Source organism: Hyla sarda, unplaced genomic scaffold (assembly GCF_029499605.1).
Source record: "Hyla sarda isolate aHylSar1 unplaced genomic scaffold, aHylSar1.hap1 scaffold_609, whole genome shotgun sequence".
NCBI classification, from domain to species: domain Eukaryota; kingdom Metazoa; phylum Chordata; class Amphibia; order Anura; family Hylidae; genus Hyla; species Hyla sarda.
In genome coordinates, this window is record NW_026610624.1 from 112939 (window position 1) to 134534 (window position 21596).

The 21596-nt window shown below is 43.6% G+C and overlaps 1 long non-coding RNA gene across 2 annotated transcripts in view; it reads left to right on the forward strand.

The window, feature by feature from the left end:
* LOC130341006 (uncharacterized) overlaps positions 1-21596 on the forward strand; it is a 189858-nt gene that overhangs the window by 98376 nt on the left and 69886 nt on the right. The window contains exons 12-13 of one of the 2 annotated variants that reach the window (XR_008881021.1): positions 11453-11525; positions 16068-16149. The exons of the other annotated variant lie outside the window; for it this stretch is intronic. This is a non-coding gene — a long non-coding RNA (uncharacterized LOC130341006). Of the gene's footprint in view, positions 1-11452; positions 11526-16067; positions 16150-21596 lie in introns of those variants that run through there. 2 annotated transcript variants of the gene reach the window in all.

Below are 21596 nucleotides of genomic sequence, written 5' to 3' on the forward strand. Positions count from 1 at the left end.
GGAAGGGTTACGATTATTTTTAAATAGAAGTAATTTACAAATCTGTTTGTCAAGTCTATAAGGGGAGATTTATCAACACCTATGCAGTGGAGAGTGGTGCAGTTGCCCATAGGAACCAATCAGATCGCTTTTTTAGTTTTTTAGATGCCATTTTTAAAATGAAAGAATAAATCTAGATGGTTGCTATAGGCAACTGGTCAAATTTTCCTCTCCACAGGTTTTGATAAATCTCCCCAATGTGTCAAAATATTAATCTAGATTGTATTAAAGATAATTATTTAACTATACACTTTGCTGATGTTCCCAAGTGACCAAGTATATACTTTCTATTCAATTCTATTACACAAAGAGTTAGAGGGGAGTTGTAAGGACTGTATGGGTATATTAAGTCTACGGGGGAGAATAATCAAAACCTGTTCAGAGGAAGAGTTGCTGAGTTGCCTTTTCAAAAATGAAAGAAGCGATCTGATTGGTTGCTATGGGCAACTCAGCAACTTCCCTCTGGACAGGTTTTGATAAATCTTCTCCGCTAAGTCTACTGGGGAGAATAATCAAAACCTGTGTAGAGGAAGAGTGGAGCAGTTCATCATAAAAACCAATCAGATTGCTTCTTTCTGAGTTTGCAGAGGCCTATTTAACCCCTTCCCGCAGAATGTCATATATAAACGCCGGGTTGTGCAGTGCGTTCGCGCATCCCGGCGTTTATAAATGACATTCAGTTAACCCGGCGATGCGCAGCATCGCACGGGTTAACTGGCAGAAGTCCCGCTGTTTCCAGCAGGGGACAACTTCTGCTTCACCCCCAGGACCATCAATTGATGGTCCTGGTCAGCGATCACTGTGATTGGTCCCTGTGGACCAATCACAGTGATCTGGGGTGAAAGTTCAGATCCCCCGCACTGCCCGCCCCTGGAAGTCGGGCAGAACGGGGGACGAAGCGCTGCAGGGGCTCGCGGGGACCTGCGGCATTCGGGGGGAACACGTGGGGACCGGCGGACTTACCTGATCCAGCGGCGGGACCGAGGAGCAGCGCGGGACCGGCCACGTGGACGAGCAGCGACGGGCAAGTATGTAGTCCTCAGAGGCAGCAGTGAAGATCTTCACTGCTGCTTCTAGGAGTCTGAAAACTACAACTCCCAGCATGCCTAGACAGCCTTTGGCTGTCCGGGCATGCTGGGAGTTGTAGTTTTGCAACAACTGGAGACACACTGGTTGGGAAACATTGTCTGTTTCTAACTCAGTGTTTCCTAACCTGTGTGCCTCCAGCTGTTGCAAAACTATGACTCCCAGCATGCACTAACAGACCATGCATGCTGGGAGTTGTGGTTTTGCAACAGCTGATGCAAGCCCCCCCCGCCCCGCCACCCCCGTGAATGTACAGGGTACATTCACATGGGCGAGGCTTTTAAAGTGGGTTTCTCGCATCTTGAGATGCAGCAAATTTTGCGCTGGGAAACTCGCTGTAACCCCCCGCCCATGTGACTGTACCCTAAAAACACTGCACTACACTAACACAAAATAAAATAAAAAGTTAAAAACACTACATATACACATACCCCTACACAGCCCCCCTCCCCCAATAAGAACGTCCGGTACACCACTGTTTCCAAAGCAGAGCCTCCAGCTGTTGAAAAACAACAACTCCCAGTATTGTCGGACAGCCGTTGACTGTCCAGGCATGCTGGGAGTTTTGCAACAGCTGGAGGCACCCTGTTTGGGAATCACTGGCGTAGAATACCCCTATGTCCACCCCTATGCAAATCCCTAATTTAGGCCTCAAATGCACATGGCGCTCTCACTTTGGAGCCCTGTCGTATTTCAGGGCAACAGTTTAGGGTCACATATGGGGTATCGCCGTACTCGGGAGAAATTGCGTTACAAGGTTTGGGGGGCTTTTTCTTCTTTAACCCTTCATGAAAAGGAAATGTTGGGGTCTACACCAGAATGTTAGTGTAAATTTTTTTTATTTTTTACACTAACATGCTGATGTTGCCCTATACTTTACATTTTCACAAGAGGTAAAAGGGAAAAAAGCCCCCCAAAATTTGTAACGCAATTTCTCCCGACTACGGAGATACCCCATATGTGGGCGCAAAGTGCTCTGGGGGCGCACAACAAGGCCCAGAAGGGTGAGCGCACCATGTACATTTGAGGTGATTTGCACAGGGGTGGCTGATTGTTACAGCGGTTTTGACAAACGCAAAAAAAAAAAAAAACCACATGTGACCCCATTTCGGAAACGACACCCCTCACGGAATGTAATGAGGGGTGCAGTGAGAATTTACCCCCACAGGTGTCTGACGGATCTTTGGAACAGTGGTCCATGAAAATGAAAACTTGTACAGCCCACTGTTCCAAAGATCTGTCAGACACCAGTGGGGGGCAAATGCTCACTGTACCCCTTGTTACGTTCCTCAAGGGGTCTAGTTTCCAAAATGGTATGCCATGTGGGGGTTATTTTGCTGTTCTGACACCTTAGGGGCTTCCTAAATGCGACATGCTCCCCGAGCAAAATTTGCTCTCAAAAAGCCAAATATGACTCCTCTTCTGAGCATTGTAGTTCGCCCATAGTGCACTTCAGGTCAACTTATGGGGTACCTCCATACTCAGAAGAGATGGGGTTACAAATTTTGGGGGGTATTTTCTGCTATTAACCCTTGCAAAAAGGTGAAATTAGGGGGGAAACACACATTTTAGTGGAAATTTTTTTTTTTTTTTTTTACATATGCAAAAGTCGTGAAACACCTGTGGGGTAATAAGGCTCACTTTATTCCTTATTACATTCCTCAAGGGGTCTAGTTTCCAAAATGGTATGCCATGTGGGTATTTTTTACTGTTCTGGCACCATAGGGGCTTCCTAAATGCGACATGCCCCCCGAGCAAAATTTGCTCTCAAAAAGCCAAATATGACTCCTTCTCTTCTGAGCATTGTAGTTCGCCCATAGTGCACTTCAGGTCAACTTATGGGGTACCTCCATACTCAGAAGAGAAGGGGTTACAAATATTGGGGGGTATTTCCTGCTATTAACCCTTGGAAAAATGTGAAATTTTGGGGGAAACACACATTTTAGTGAAAAAAAAATATTTTTTTTTTACATATGCAAAAGTCGTGAAACACCTGTGGGGTATTAAGGCTCACTTTATTCCTTGTTATGTTCCTCAAGGGGTCTAGTTTCCAAAATGGTATGCCATGTGAGGGTTTTTTGCTGTTCTGGCACCATAGGGGCTTCCTAAATGCAACATGCCCCCCAAAAACCATTTCAGAAAAACGTACTCTCCAAAATCCCCTTGTCGCTCCTTCGCTTCTGAGCCCTCTACTGCGCCCGCCGAACACTTAACATAGACATATGAGGTATGTGCTTACTCGAGAGAAATCAGGCTACAAATATAAGTATACATTTTCTCCTTTTACCCCTTGTAAAAATTTAAAAATTGGGTCTACAAGAACATGCGAGTGTAAAAAATGAAGATTGTGAATTTTCTCCTTCACTTTGCTTCTATTCCTGTGAAACACCTAAAGGGTTAAAATGATGACTGAATGTCATTTTGAATACTTTCGGGGGTGCAGTTTTTATAATGGGGTCTTTTGTGCGGTATTTCTAATAAGAAGACCCTTCAAATCCACTTCAAACCTGAACTGGTCCCTGAAAAATAGTGAGTTTGAAAATTTTGTGAAAAATTGGAAAATTGCTGCTGAACTTTGAAGCCCTCTGGTGTCTTCCAAAAGTAAAAACTCGTCACTTTTATGATGCAAACATAAAGTAGACATATTGTATATGTGAATAAAAAATTTTTTTATTTGTAATATACATTTTCCTTACAAGCAGAGAGCTTCAAAGTTAGAAAAATGCAAAATTTTCAAATTTTTCATCAAATTTTAGGATTTTTCACAAGGAAAGGATGCAAGTTACCAAAAAATGTTACCACTACGTTAAAGTAGAATATGTCACGAAAAAACAATCTCGGAATCAGAATGATAACTAAAAGCATTCCAGAGTTATTAATGTTTAAAGTGACAGTGGTCAGATGTGCAAAAAACGCTCTGGTCCTTAAGGCCAAAATGGGCTTGGTCCTGAAGGGGTTAAAAATGAAAGAGGCAATTTTATTGGTTACTATGGGCAACTGGTCAACTTTTCATCGGCACAGGTTTTAATTATTCTCCCCCTATATGTATAGTTTTCCATACATAGAAAAAAAACACCTATATGGTCAGTTGACAGGGAATTAATATAAGCGATCTCTAACTTTAAAAATTACCTTCTGTTATAACCTAAAACAAGAATTCAGGCTGAAATAATGCATATTTAACTATAATAATGCTGGATTTCATGTATGACTATTAACCCCTTCCAGCAAACGTCCAATACATTTTCTATCACCATGTCCGTTGGCATGGTGATAGAAACGTCTTGTCAGCTGTTCTGAACAGCTGACCATTGACACTATGCAGCTGGGGACCAATCAGAATGGTCCCCTGCTGCTGATCTTTGTAATTAGATAGTCAGTTAGTGACTGACTAATGACAAGGACTTGCAGGGTTCCGGGCTGATCAGGTCTCTGGTGACCCGATAGCCCGGAAAATAAGGATGATCGGAGCTGTCAGAGACAGCTCTGATCATCCTGAGGGATAGGAGCAAGGTGGCAGCTGCCACCTCGCTCCTGTCCCCTGCCATTGGTTGTCAGGACTAGCTGACCAATGGCAGGAGGGGGGTGGGAGGTTAAAGTTGAAATCCCCACTCTGCCCGCCCCTGGATGTCAGGGCAGAGTGGGGGGAAGATGACGGCGGGTGCTGTGACCGACGATTGCGGCGGGACCGGCAGCGGAATCGGGACAGGCAGCTGCAGGATCGGCGGAGGTAGCAGTAAAGATCAGCGGTAAGTGATCTTTACTGCTGCCTTCCAGGAGTTGCCAACCTACAAATCCCAGCAAGCCAAGACAGCCAAAGCCTGTCTGGGCATGCTGGGAGTTGTAGTTTTGCAACATCTGGAGGGCCACAGTTATGAGACCACTGTGCAGTGGTGTCCAAACTGTAGCCCTTCCAGATGTTGCAAAACTAAAACTCCCAGCATGTCCAGACAGTCCAGGCATGCTGGGAGTTGTAGTTCTGTAACATCTGGCCCTTCAGATGTTGCAGAACTACAACTCCCATCATGCCTGGACAGTCTGGGCATGCTTGGAGTTGAAGTTTTACAACATCTGGAGGGCTACAGTTCGGACACCACTGCACAGTGGTCTCCAAACTGTGGCCCTCCAGATGTTGCAAAACTACAACTCCCATCATGTCTTTCAGCTGTCTGGGAGTGCTGGGAGTTGTAGTTTTGCAACAGCTGGAGGCACCCTTGTTGGGAAACACTGAGTTATGCACGGACAGCCAAAGGGCATGCTGGGAGTGTTAGTAGTATGCCTCCTGCTGTTACATAACTACAAGTCCCAGCATGCCCTTCAGTTGTCACTGTATGCTAAGAGTTGTAGTTTTTGCAATGGCTGAAGGCACACTGGTTGCGTTAGGTAGGTTGTTACCTAACTCAGTGTTTTGCAACCAGTGTGCCTCCAGCTGTGGCAAACTACAACTCCCAGCATGCACTGATAGACCGTACATGCAGGGATTTGTAGTTTTGCAGCAGCTGGAGGCACACTGATTGCAAAACACTGAGATAAGTAACAAACTCTGTGTTTTGCAACCAGTGTGCCTCCAGCTGTTGTATAACTTCAACCCCCAGCATGCACGGACAGCCAAGGGGCAAAGGGGCATGCTGGTAATGGTAGTTTTGCAACAGCTGGAGTTTTGCTTCCCCCCCCCTCCACAATGTTAATGTACAGGGTACGTTCACACGGGCGGGGTCTACAGCGAGTCTCTTGCTACAAGTTTGAGATGCAGCAAATTTTCAACCGCAGCTCAAACTCCAAGAGGGAAACTCGCTGCAGACCCCGGCCCTGTCAGTGTACCCTAAAAACACTACACTACGCCTTTACAAAATAAAGGGTAAAACACTACATATCCACATACCCCTACACAGCCCCCCCCCCTCAAATAAAAAAAAAAAATTCTCGTATGACACTGTTTCCAAAACAGAGCCTCCAGCTGTTGCAAGACAAGTCCCAGTATTGCCGGACAGCGATTGACTTTCCAGGCATGCTGGAAGTTTTGCAACAGCTGGAGGCACCCTGTTTGGGAAACACTGTTATAGGGTATTTTTGGTATCGGAGGCAAGTGTAATTCTTGTATCCGGGTCCGTCCCATCCAAATCCCTTATTTAGTCCTCAAATGCACATGGGGCTCTCTCACTTCGGAGCCCTGTCGTATTTCAAGGCAACAGTTTAGGGCCACATATGGGGTATTTCCGTACTCAGGAGAAATTGTCTAACAAATTTTGGTGGGCTTTTTCTCCTTTTACCCCTTATGAAAAGGTAAAGTTGGGGTCTACTCCAGCATGTCATTGTAAAAGGAAAAAAAAAAGACCCCAAAAAATTTGTAACGCAAATAGTACGGAAATAACCCATATGGGGGCATAAAATGCTCTACGGGCACCCAAAAAGGCTCAGGAGTGAGAGCGCACCATGTACATTTGAGGTGATTTGCACAGGGGTGGCTGATCGTTACAGCTGTTCTGACCTAAACACACACAAAAAAAAAATGTGACCTCATTTTGGAAACTACACCCCTCACGGAACGTAACAAGGGGTATAGTGAGCCTTAATACCCCACAGATGGACGTGAAAATGAAAATTTTATATTTTTTCACTAAAATGCTGGTGTTATCACAAATTTTTCATTTTTACAAGGGGTAATAGAAAAAAAGACCCCCAAAATTTGTAACCCCATTTCTTCTGAGTATATAAATACCCCAAAAGTCAAATGTGGCTCCTTCTCTTCTGAGCATTGTAGTGCGCCCGCAGTGCATTTGACATCCACATGTGGGGTATTTCCATACTCAGAAGAGATGGGGTTACAAATTTTGGGGGGCATTTTCTCCTATTGTAAAATAGGCGGGAAAAAAATTATTTACACATCCAACTTTAACGAAAAGTCGTCAAAAACCTTAAGGTTCACTGTACCCCTTGTTACGTTCCTTGAGGGGTGTAGTTTCCAAAATAGTGTTCCACATGTTTTTTTTTTTTTTTTTTTGCTGTTCTGGCACCACAGGGGCTTCCTAAATGTGACATACCCCCCAAAAACCATTTCCGCAAAATTCACTCTCCAAAATCCCATTGTCGCTCCTTCCCTTCTGAGTCCTCTACTGCGCCCGCTGAACACTTTACTATCAAAAAACAGCTGCCACTGAAAACAATGTGCACTTCACTGAGTTAACAACAATATCTTTATTAGTAAAAAAAAACAGCAGATCAAGTTACAAAAATATTTAAAACCATTTAAAAGGCTCCTAAAGAGCCAAAACACAGCCTCAGAGAAGGGCCATGACCCCCTTCCCTGAGTAAATGACCCGTCCTACTGAAAATATGATATTAATAAATGGTGTCGGCTCAATGTGGCTACTCAAGATAATACAATGTAAGGGCACAGTGGGCACCACAATATTATAGCATATAATATATAATCCTAGATAGGATACAATAATACAATAATATTAAACCTAGAATGCTGCCCTATTGCCAATATACAATACCACACGTGGGATGCACTCCACACAGGCCAACGACACAGATGTTGTAACAGAGGACGGGGTCACTGAACCCCACACGTTCCGTCGCGAAGCGACTTCCTCAGGGGTGTTGTAGTCACTGTGTGATAAGCCTCATTATATACTGTTGCGGAGGATGAAAAATCAATAAAATACCCGGCAGGTGCGCTCCATGTGAATAAAATTCATAAGTAAAAGCATCCCAGAGTTATTAATGCTTGATGTGACAGTGGTCAGACGTGCAAAAAACGCTCTGGTCTTTACGATACTTGCATCATTTCTTGGTGAAAAGTTGACATGTTTTTAGTTTTGGAAGACATCAGAGGGCTTCAAAGTTCAGCAGCAATTTTCCAATTTTTCTCAAAATTTTCAAAATCGGAATTTTTCAGGGACCAGTTCAGTTTTGAAGGGGATTTCATATTAGAAATACCCCACACATGCCCATAAATGTCCCCATTATAAAAACTGCACCCCTCAAAGTATTCAAAATGACATTCAGAAAGTTTGTTAACTCTTTAGGTGTTTCACAGGAATAGCAGCAAAGTAAAGGAGGAAATTAAAAATCTCCATTTTTTACACTAACATGTTCTTGTAGACCCAGTTTTTGAATTTTTACAAGGGGTAAAAGCCGAAAAAGCCCCCCAAAATGTGTAACCCAATTTCTCTCGAGTAAGGAAATACCTGATATGTGAACGTAAAGTGCTCTGTGGGTGCACTAGAGGGCTCAGAGGCAAAGGAGCGACAATGGTATTTTGGAATGTGAATTTTGCTAAAATGGTTTTTGGGAGGCATGTCACATTTAGGAAGCCCCTATGGTGCCATGACAGCAAAGAAAAACAAAAAACACATGGCGTACTATTTTGGAAACTACACCCCTCATGTCACGCAACAAGGGGTACAGTAAGCCTTTTTTTTTTTTTTTTTTACTAAAAGGCAGTTTGTTTACCAAATTAACCATTTTTACAAGAGGTAATAGGAGAAAATACCCCCCCCCCCCCCCGAAAGTTGTAACCCCATTTCTGGACGTCAGGTGCACTGTGGGCACACTACAATGCTCAGAAAAGAAGAAGCCACATTTGGCTTCTGGAAAGCAAATTTTGCTGAAATGGTTTTTGGGGGGCATGTCGCATTTAGGAAGCCCCTATGGTGCCAGAACAGACAAAAAAAGCCCCACATGGTACACTATTTGGGAAACAACACCTCAAGACATGTAACAAGGGGTACAGTGAGCCTTTACACCCCACAGGTGTTTGACAAATTTCTGCTAAAGTTGAACGTGAAAATCAAAACTTTGATTTTTTTTCATTAAAATGCTGGTGTTACCCCAAATTTTTCATTTTGACAGGGGGTAATAGGAGAAAAAGCCTCCCAAAATTTTAACCCCGTTTCTTCTGAGTATAGAAATACCCCACATGTGGATGTAAAGTGCTCTGCTGGCAAACTTCTCAGAAGAGAAGGAGCACCATTGGGCTTTTGGAGAGAGAATTTGTTTGGAATAGAAGTCGGGGACCATGTGCGTTTACAAAGCCCCCATGGTGCCAGAACAGTGGACCTCCCCCACATGTGACCTAATTTTAGAAACTACACCTCGGCAGCTGCCCGATCTCGTGGGACTTTGGGTCTGGTGTAAGCCACTGCTGTCTTAAAGCAGCGGCGTTAATATTTTTTAAAAAAATTTAAGAAAAAAAAAGAAAAACTCCGACCTGAGACCTGGGGCTATAGCCTGTTACCCCCCTACCCCCCCCCCCCCCCCCCCAGCAACACCCCTGTTGGTTGAACATAAAATAAATAACATAAAATATACAAATGTAAAATGAAAAAATGAATATATAATCACCATAGAAAATGGTATCCTGACACCATAAATTAGTCAATATATGTCCATACAGTAATCATAGAGTATTTTTGTGCTGGAACCCCCATATTTGGGTACCACTGTGTTAGGAAGAGCGAGCTTATAATACTATCTCCAGCACGAGGACCCTGATACAAAGTATCGCATTGGCTCTCCGCAAGCACTTACACCCTCTCTGCCGCCTGATCTCAGCTCCCAATATTGGGCCGGACGCAGATCCGTGCCAGTCAGCCGGCATCTCAGTGCAACTAAGCCACGAGCGGAGAAATGTCCCTTACCGTCCTGAGGGCCCATCCAGAGGACTTGTGACTGCAGGTAATATTCATCATTGTGGCCGGGTACATCCCGTGCCAACCTACACAGAAGCATTGTCTGACATTCACGCAGACGGGTTTTTACCATAAGGACACAGACGGACTTTGGTGTCAGGATACCAATTCATTTGGTGATTATATATCCATTTTTTATTTTTATTTTATATTTTTATATATCATACTTATTTTTATAGTTCACTCCCTGTATGTTATAAGGCTGCGACAAGGGCCCTGTTCAGACTTTAGTGTAATATATCTTTTTAATAATTAGCATACAATAAAATTATTTATTTTATGTACAGCCAATGATATCTCTAGTCTTCAATCAATTCTATACCTTGAGGTCTGTTTCTATATATATATATATATATATATATATATATACCATATTAATCGGCGTATAACATGCACTGGCGTATAACACGCACCCCCATTTTAACACAGAAATTTAAGTAAAAAAATAAAATGTAAAATAAATGACCTGGACTAAATGCCACATCATCCACCCAAACTTCGTTTTCTTCCACACATCAGTTTGGTCCCGTTCCCTCCAGTGCCACATCATTCCTTCCCTTTTCTCAGTCCCTGTGCCACATTTACCCCTCTCATCGCCACCCCCATGTCTCATCATCCCCCCCATGTCTCATCATTTCCCCCTGTCATAGACCACCATTAGCCATACAGATATCAAGCATTTAGTGCCTCCCCCCACTATCATTTCCCCCTGTCTCATCATCACCCACCCTGTCTCATCATGTCCCCCATCATTCCCCCCTCATCATTTCCCCCTGTCTCATCATCCCCCCAACCTGTCTCGTCATCCCCCATCATTTCCCCCTGTCTCATCATCCCCCCAACCTGTCTCATCATCCCCCCATCATTTCCCCCTCCCTCATCATTTCCCCCTGTCTCATTAAGCATTTAGTTCCTCCCCCCACTATCATTTCCCCCTGTCTCATCATCCCCCCAACCTGTCTCATCATCCCCCATCATTTCTTCCTCCCTCATCATTTCCCCCTGTCTCATTAAGCATTTAGTACCTCCCCCCACTATCATTTCCCCCTGTCTCATCATGTCCCCATCCTGTCTCATCAAAACAAAAAAATAAAAAACTGACTAAAGCCATGACAATTCATAGCCTGTAAACATAATGCTGAAAAGCATAATACACTGCACTTTAATTCCAGTGCAGTGTAATATATGAGCGATCAGAAGATCACTCTTAATTGTTCTCTTTAAAAAAATTTAAGGGCTATGTTCACACTCAAGAATATTAATCCAGAATAATTATGGATGAAAATTCCACTGGATCATTGCCATCCTCATAGATGGCAATGTATTCTGCACAGATTACATCTAAACAAAGTTAAAAATAAAAAACGAACAATTTATAAAACCATCAACCCCTACACCCGCAAAATATATATATATTTATAGAAAACAAAACCAAAAGATATTAAACACCTTCAATATAAAGTTTAGAGGCATAAAACATTTACAAAAATTATTGAAATGTTTTGTTCCTTTTCGGATGCAGTTTCATAATTCCTGAGATAAGTAGTTCTGTCCCTAGAGTGTTATATATATATAAGCGTCTGTAGCATGTATCAGGAACATGTTATCATACCTGTGTCTTTTTATAGGTGACTGATGCCCGGTGAGAGGTTGAACGTGACACATACCCCCGTCAGCTGCAAGAAAGGAACCACGAGACAGGTAATTAATATTTATATTAATTACTGATAACAATCAGGCTAGATGTAACATCTAGACCTGCAGAGATGTGATAGTCTCTACCTTATACATGAAGATATATGTGTTGTTTATAAGTATATCGTCTATAGACAGCTTCTTTTATAACACAACCATATCTCAGGTACAGAGATTAGGATCATTTATGATCCCCAAACTCTGTTTTTCATTTGTAGGAATCCCCTTTTCCAATATTTAATAGAATAGAATCGACTGACCGAAGAGTTTACAAGTTTACTTTAGGGCGTAATACACTGCACTTTAATAGCAGTGCAGTGTATTATAAGAGCGATCTGAACATCACTGTTAAAAATCTTCTTTATAGAAAATAAAAGGCTAGGTTCACACTGAGGAATATCCAGCCGGAATCTATACTGCAGGAGGTTCTACGGGTATATTGCCGTCCTCATAGATGGCAATGTATTCTGCACGGATCCTGTCTAAAGAAAGTTAAAAATAAACAATTTATAAAATAACCCCAACCCGAGCCCTACAAAAATATATATGTTTATATGTTGACCACCGCACAAAGTGGCGGCTGACACACTCCCTCAATACAACTCTATGGCAGAGCCGGAGCTCTGCCTTCGGCAATCTCCGGCTCTGCCATAGCGATGTAGTGAGGGGGCGTGTCGGCCACCACTTCGTGCCGTGGTCAACACGCTCCCTTCCTGTGGGCTGTCAGGGTCCCGTACAGGAGATTGCGGGGGGGCTTCCAGCGGTCGGACCCCCCACGATCTCTTGTACGGGGCACCGACAGCCCGCAGGAAGGGGGCGTGTTGACCACCGCACAACGTGGCGGCTGACACGCTCCCTCAATACAACTCTATGGCAGAGCCCGAGCTCTGCCTTCGGCAATCTCCGACTCTGCCATAGTGATGTATTGAGGGGGCGTGTCGGCCGCCGCTTCGTGCGGTGGTCGACACCCACTATCTGGCAAGCGAGCCTGGCACCCATACAAAGAGATCGCGGGGGGCCCCCGGCAGTCAGACCCCCGCGATCTTAAACTTATCCCCTATCCTTAGGATAAGGGATACGTTTTTCACCACTGGACTACCCCTTCAACCATGCCATACTCTTTACTCCTGAATATAACCCTGCCAGAAACTGTGCCCTCTGCCACACACTGTACCCATAATAATAATAATAATACTGCCACACACTGTTTTTTTTATTTATTTCGGTTGAATCCCACCCCTGCACTGTCCTACATCTCCAGACCGTTCTGTCCCTGCCCCCCTTGCCCAGACCCCTTTGTCTGCCTCCTCCTCTAGACCCCTCTGTTCTCCTCCTCCAGACCTCTTTGTTCTCCTCCTGCAGATTCCTCTGCCCCCACCTCCTCCTGACCCCTCTGTCCGCCACCTCCAGACTCCTCTGTCTGCTTCATCCAAACCCCTTAGTCTATCCCCCGGCTCCTCTTTCCTCCTCCAGATTCCTCTGTCCTCCTCCTCCAGATGATGCATGATAGATGTGTTTATGGCTGGTGTATGTATGACAGACAGTCATACACAAATACATATGCACACCTATCATACATACATATATCATTGCGTACACACATCATACATACATCTATCCTACATTCATACTTGCATACATCTATCATACAAACTTGCATACATCTTACATGCATACATACATCTATCATGCATGCACACATCTACCATACATGCATGAATACATCTATCATACATACACACATCTATCATACATACTTACATGCATCTATTATACATACAAACATATATCATACAAACATCTATCATACATATATACATGCATGCATACATCTATTATACATACACACACACATCTATCATACATGCATACATACATCTGTCATGCATACATCTATAATACATACCCACATGACACCTCTATCATGCCATCACCTGGAGATCACCACCACTCATCAGGGTCTGGGGATCAGGTCGGAAAGAGCGCTGAATACGCTGGCCATCACTCCTTGCCCTCACTTGGCGCTGGTGTGATTTGTCCAGGACGCAATAAATTGTATTACACCGACAGTTGCAGGCTAGGAGCAGGCATGCGTGCCTGCTCAGGGAACTTCTGCTCCCAACAGCCTCGGCAGCTGCCCGATCTCGTGGGACTTTGGGTCTGGTGTAAGCCACTGCTGTCTTAAAGCAGCGGCGTTAATATTTTTTAAAAAAATGTAAGAAAAAAAAAAGAAAAACTCCGACCTGAGACCTGGGGCTATAGCCTGTTAAACCCCCCCCCCTACCCCCCCCCCCCCAGCAACACCCCTGTTGGTTGAACATAAAATAAATAATATAAAATATACAAATGTAAAATGAAAAAATTAATATATAATCACCATAGAAAATGGTATCCTGACACCATAAATTAGTCAATATATGTCCATACAGTAATCATAGAGTATTTTTGCGCTGGAACCCCCATATTTGGGTACCACTGTGTGAGGAAGAGCGAGCTTATAATACTATCTACAGCACGAGGACCCTGATACAAAGTATCGCATTGGCTCTCCGCAAGCACTTACACCCTCTCTGCCGCCTGATCTCAGCTCCCAATATTGGGCCGGACGCAGATCCGTGCCAGTCAGCCGGCATCTCAGTGCAACTAAGCCATGAGCGGAGAAATGTCCCTTACCGTCCTGAGGGCCCATCCAGAGGACTTGTGACTGCAGGTAATATTCATCATTGTGGCCGGGTACATCCCGTGCCAACCTACACAGAAGCATTGTCTGACATTCACGCAGACGGGTTTTTACCATAAGGACACAGACGGACTTTGGTGTCAGGATACCAATTCATTTGGTGATTATATATCCATTTTTTATTTTTATTTTATATTTTTATATATCATACTTGTTTTTATAGTTCACTCCCTGTATGTTATAAGTCTGCGACAAGGGCCCTGTTCAGACTTTAGTGTAATATATATTTTTAATAATTAGCATACAATAAAATTATTTATTTTATGTACAACCAATGATATCTCTAGTCTTTAATCAATTCTATACCTTGAGGTCTGTTTCTATATATATATATATATATATATATATATATATATATATATATATATAAATACCATATTAATCGGCGTATAACATGCACTGGCGTATAACACGCACCCCCATTTTAACACAGAAATTTAAGTAAAAAAATAAAATGTCAAATAAATGACCTGGACTAAATGCCACATCATCCACCCAACTTCGTTTTCTTCCACACATCAGTTTTGTCCCGTCCCCTCCAGTGCCACATCATTCCTTCCCTTTTATCAGTCCCTGTGCCACATTTACCCCTCTCATCGCCACCCCCCATGTCTCATCATCCCCCCCATGTCTCATCATTTCCCCCTGTCATAGACCACCATTAGCCATACAGACATTAAGCATTTAGTGCCTCCCCCCACTATCATTTCCCCCTGTCTCATCATCACCCACCCTGTCTCATCATGTCCCCCATCATTCCCCCCCTCATCATTTCCCCCTGTCTCATCATGCCCCCACCCTGCCTCATCATGTCCCCCCATCATTCCCCTGTCATCATCCCCCCACCCTGTCTGATCATGCCCCCCATCATTCCCCCCCTCATCATTTCCCCCTGTCTCATCATCCCCCCAACCTGTCTCATAATCCCCCATCATTTCCCCCTCCCTCATCATTTCTCCCTGTCTCATTAAGCATTTAGTTCCTCCCCGCACTATCATTTTCCCCTGTCTCATCATCCCCCACCCTGTTTCATCATGTCCCCCATCATTCCCCCCCTCATCATTTCCCCCTGTCTCATCATCCCCCCAACCTGTCTCATCATCCCACATCATTTCCCCCTGTCTCATCCTCCCCCCAACCTGTCTCATCATCCCCCCATCATTTCCCCCTCCCTCATCATTTCCCCCTGTCTCATTAAGCATTTAGTTCCTCCCCCCACTATCATTTCCCCCTGTCTCATCATGTCCCCATCCTGTCTCATCAAAACAAAAAAATAAAAAACTGACTAAAGCCATGACAATTCATAGCCTGTAAACATAATGCTGAAAAGCATAATACACTGCACTTTAATTCCAGTGCAGTGTAATATATGAGCGATCAGAAGATCACTCTTAATTGTTCTCTTTAAAAAAATTTAAGGGCTATGTTCACACTCAGGAATATTAATCCAGAATAATTATGGATGAAAATTCCACTGGATCATTGCCATCCTCATAGATGGCAATGTATTCTGCACAGATTACATCTAAACAAAGTTAAAAATAAAAAACGAACAATTTATAAAACCATCAACCCCTACACCCGCAAAATATATATATTTATAGAAAACAAAACCAAAAGATATTAAACACCTTCAGTATAATGTTTAGAGGCATAAAACATTTACAAAAATTATTGAAATGTTTTGTTCCTTTTCGGATGCAGTTTCATAATTCCTGAGATAAGTAGTTCTGTCCCTAGAGTGTTATATATATAAGCGTCTGTAGCATGTATCAGGAACATGTTATCATACCTGTGTCTTTTTATAGGTGACTGATGCCCGGTGAGTGGTTGAACGTGACACATACCCCCGTCAGCTGCAAGAAAGGAACCACGAGACAGGTAATTAATATTTATATTAATTACTGATAACAATCAGGCTAGATGTAACATCTAGACCTGCAGAGATGTGATAGTCTCTACCTTATACATGAAGATATATGTGTTGTTTATAAGTATATCGTCTATAGACAGCTTCTTTTATAACACAACCATATCTCAGGTACAGAGATTAGGATCATTTATGATCCCCAAACTCTGTTTTTCATTTGTAGGAATCCCCTTTTCCAATATTTAATAGAATAGAATCGACTGACCGAAGAGTTTACAAGTTTACTTTAGGGCGTAATACACTGCACTTTAATAGCAGTGCAGTGTATTATAAGAGCGATCTGAACATCACTGTTAAAAATCTTCTTTATAGAAAATAAAAGGCTAGGTTCACACTGAGGAATATCCAGCCGGAATATATACTGCAGGAGGTTCTACGGGTATATTGCCGTCCTCATAGATGGCAATGTATTCTGCACGGATCCTGTCTAAAGAAAGTTAAAAATAAACAATTTATAAAATAACCCCAACCCGAGCCCTAAAAAAATATATATGTTTATATGTTGACCACCGCACAAAGTGGCGGCTGACACACTCCCTCAATACAACTCTATGGCAGAGCCGGAGCTCTGCCTTCGGCAATCTCCGGCTCTGCCATAGCGATGTATTGAGGGGGCGTGTCGGCCACCACTTCGTGCCGTGGTCAACACGCCCCCTTCCTGTGGGCTGTCAGGGTCCCGTACAGGAGATTGCGGGGGGGCTTCCAGCGGTCGGACCCCCCACGATCTCTTGTACGTGGCACCGACAGCCCGCAGGAAGGGGGCGTGTTGACCACCGCACAACGTGGCGGCTGACACGCTCCCTCAATACAACTCTATGGCAGAGCCCGAGCACTGCCTTCGGCAATCTCCGACTCTGCCATAGCGATGTATTGAGGGGGCGTGTCGGCCGCCGCTTCGTGCGGTGGTCGACACCCACTATCTGGCAAGTGAGCCTGGCACCCATACAAAGAGATCGCGGGGGGCCCCCAGCAGTCAGACCCCCGCGATCTTAAACTTATCCCCTATCCTTAGGATAAGGGATACGTTTTTCACCACTGGACTACCCCTTCAACCATGCCATACTCTTTACTCCTGAATATAACCCTGCCAGAAACTGTGCCCTCTGCCACACACTGTACCCATAATAATAATACTGCCACACACTGTTTTTTTATTCATTTCGGTTGAATCCCACCCCTGCACTGTCCTACATCTCCAGACCGTTCTGTCCCTGCCCCCCTTGCCCAGACCCCTTTGTCTGCCTCCTCCTCTAGACCCCTCTGTTCTCCTCCTCCAGACCTCTTTGTTCTCCTCCTGCAGATTCCTCTGCCCCCACCTCCTCCTGACCCCTCTGTCCGCCACCTCCAGACTCCTCTGTCTGCTTCATCCAAACCCCTTAGTCTTTCCCCCGGCTCCTCTTTCCTCCTCCAGATTCCTCTGTCCTCCTCCTCCAGATGATGCATGATAGATGTGTTTATGGCTGGTGTATGTATGACAGACAGTCATACACAAATACATATGCACACCTATCATACATACATATATCATTGCGTACACACATCATACATACATCTATCCTACATTCATACTTGCATACATCTATCATACAAACTTGCATACATCTTACATGCATACATACATCTATCATGCATGCACACATCTACCATACATGCATGAATACATCTATCATACATACACACATCTATCATACATACTTACATGCATCTATTATACATACAAACATATATCATACAAACATCTATCATACATATATACATGCATGCATACATCTATTATACATACACACACACATCTATCATACATGCATACATACATCTGTCATGCATACATCTATAATACATACCCACATGACACCTCTATCATGCCATCACCTGGAGATCACCACCACTCATCAGGGTCTGGGGATCAGGTCGGAGAGAGCGCTGAATACGCTGGCCATCACTCCTTGCCCTCACTTGGCGCTGGTGTGATTTGTCCAGGACGCAATAAATTTTATTACACCGACAGTTGCAGGCTAGGAGCAGGCATGCGTGCCTGCTCAGGGAACTTCTGCTCCCAACAGCCTCGGCAGCTGCCCGATCTCGTGGGACTTTGGGTCTGGTGTAAGCCACTGCTGTCTTAAAGCAGCGGCGTTAATATTTTTTAAAAAAATGTAAGAAAAAAAAAAGAAAAACTCCGACCTGAGACCTGGGGCTATAGCCTGTTAAACCCCCCCCCCTACCCCCCCCCCCCCCCCCAGCAACACCCCTGTTGGTTGAACATAAAATAAATAATATAAAATATACAAATGTAAAATGAAAAAATGAATATATAATCACCATAGAAAATGGTATCCTGACACCATAAATTAGTCAATATATGTCCATACAGTAATCATAGAGTATTTTTGCGCTGGAACCCCCATATTTGGGTACCACTGTGTGAGGAAGAGCGAGCTTATAATACTATCTCCAGCACGAGGACCCTGATACAAAGTATCGCATTGGCTCTCCGCAAGCACTTACACCCTCTCTGCCGCCTGATCTCAGCTCCCAATATTGGGCCGGACGCAGATCCGTGCCAGTCAGCCGGCATCTCAGTGCAACTAAGCCATGAGCGGAGAAATGTCCCTTACCGTCCTGAGGGCCCATCCAGAGGACTTGTGACTGCAGGTAATATTCATCATTGTGGCCGGGTACATCCCGTGCCAACCTACACAGAAGCATTGTCTGACATTCACGCAGACGGGTTTTTACCATAAGGACACAGACGGACTTTGGTGTCAGGATACCAATTCATTTGGTGATTATATATCCATTTTTTATTTTTATTTTATATTTTTATATATCATACTTATTTTTATAGTTCACTCCCTGTATGTTATAAGTCTGCGACAAGGGCCCTGTTCAGACTTTAGTGTAATATATATTTTTAATAATTAGCATACAATAAAATTATTTATTTTATGTACAACCAATGATATCTCTAGTCTTTAATCAATTCTATACCTTGAGGTCTGTTTCTATATATATATATATATATATATATATATATAAATACCATATTAATCGACGTATAACATGCACTGGCGTATAACACGCACCCCCATTTTAACACAGAAATTTAAGTAAAAAAATAAAATGTCAAATAAATGACCTGGACTAAATGCCACATCATCCACCCAACTTCGTTTTCTTCCACACATCAGTTTTGTCCCGTCCCCTCCAGTGCCACATCATTCCTTCCCTTTTATCAGTCCCTGTGCCACATTTACCCCTCTCATCGCCACCCCCATGTCTCATCATCCCCCCCATGTCTCATCATTTCCCCCTGTCATAGACCACCATTAGCCATACAGACATTAAGCATTTAGTGCCTCCCCCCACTATCATTTCCCCCTGTCTCATCATCACCCACCCTGTCTCATCATGTCCCCCATCATTCCCCCCCTCATCATTTCCCCCTGTCTCATCATGCCCCCACCCTGTCTCATCATGTCCCCCCATCATTCCCCTGTCATCATCCCCCCACCCTGTCTGATCATGCCCCCCATCATTCCCCCCCTCATCATTTCCCCCTGTCTCATCATCCCCCCAACCTGTCTCATAATCCCCCATCATTTCCCCCTCCCTCATCATTTCTCCCTGTCTCATTAAGCATTTAGTTCCTCCCCGCACTATCATTTTCCCCTGTCTCATCATCCCCCACCCTGTTTCATCATGTCCCCCATCATTCCCCCCCTCATCATTTCCCCCTGTCTCATCATCCCCCCAACCTGTCTCATCATCCCACATCATTTCCCCCTGTCTCATCATCCCCCCAACCTGTCTCATCATCCCCCCATCATTTCCCCCTCCCTCATCATTTCCCCCTGTCTCATTAAGCATTTAGTTCCTCCCCCCACTATCATTTCCCCCTGTCTCATCATGTCCCCATCCTGTCTCATCAAAACAAAAAAATAAAAAACTGACTAAAGCCATGACAATTCATAGCCTGTAAACATAATGCTGAAAAGCATAATACACTGCACTTTAATTCCAGTGCAGTGTAATATATGAGCGATCAGAAGATCACTCTTAATTGTTCTCTTTAAAAAAATTTAAGGGCTATGTTCACACTCAGGAATATTAATCCAGAATAATTATGGATGAAAATTCCACTGGATCATTGCCATCCTCATAGATGGCAATGTATTCTGCACAGATTACATCTAAACAAAGTTAAAAATAAAAAACGAACAATTTATAAAACCATCAACCCCTACACCCGCAAAATATATATATTTATAGAAAACAAAACCAAAAGATATTAAACACCTTCAGTATAATGTTTAGAGGCATAAAACATTTACAAAAATTATTGAAATGTTTTGTTCCTTTTCGGATGCAGTTTCATAATTCCTGAGATAAGTAGTTCTGTCCCTAGAGTGTTATATATATATAAGCGTCTGTAGCATGTATCAGGAACATGTTATCATACCTGTGTCTTTTTATAGGTGACTGATGCCCGGTGAGTGGTTGAACGTGACACATACCCCCGTCAGCTGCAAGAAAGGAACCACGAGACAGGTAATTAATATTTATATTAATTACTGATAACAATCAGGCTAGATGTAACATCTAGACCTGCAGAGATGTGATAGTCTCTACCTTATACATGAAGATATATGTGTTGTTTATAAGTATATCGTCTATAGACAGCTTCTTTTATAACACAACCATATCTCAGGTACAGAGATTAGGATCATTTATGATCCCCAAACTCTGTTTTTCATTTGTAGGAATCCCCTTTTCCAATATTTAATAGAATAGAATCGACTGACCGAAGAGTTTACAAGTTTACTTTAGGGCGTAATACACTGCACTTTAATAGCAGTGCAGTGTATTATAAGAGCGATCTGAACATCACTGTTAAAAATCTTCTTTATAGAAAATAAAAGGCTAGGTTCACACTGAGGAATATCCAGCCGGAATATATACTGCAGGAGGTTCTACGGGTATATTGCCGTCCTCATAGATGGCAATGTATTCTGCACGGATCCTGTCTAAAGAAAGTTAAAAATAAACAATTTATAAAATAACCCCAACCCGAGCCCTAAAAAAATATATATGTTTATATGTTGACCACCGCACAAAGTGGCGGCTGACACACTCCCTCAATACAACTCTATGGCAGAGCCGGAGCTCTGCCTTCGGCAATCTCCGGCTCTGCCATAGCGATGTATTGAGGGGGCGTGTCGGCCACCACTTCGTGCCGTGGTCAACACGCCCCCTTCCTGTGGGCTGTCAGGGTCCCGTACAGGAGATTGCGGGGGGGCTTCCAGCGGTCGGACCCCCCACGATCTCTTGTACGGGGCACCGACAGCCCGCAGGAAGGGGGCGTGTTGACCACCGCACAACGTGGCGGCTGACACGCTCCCTCAATACA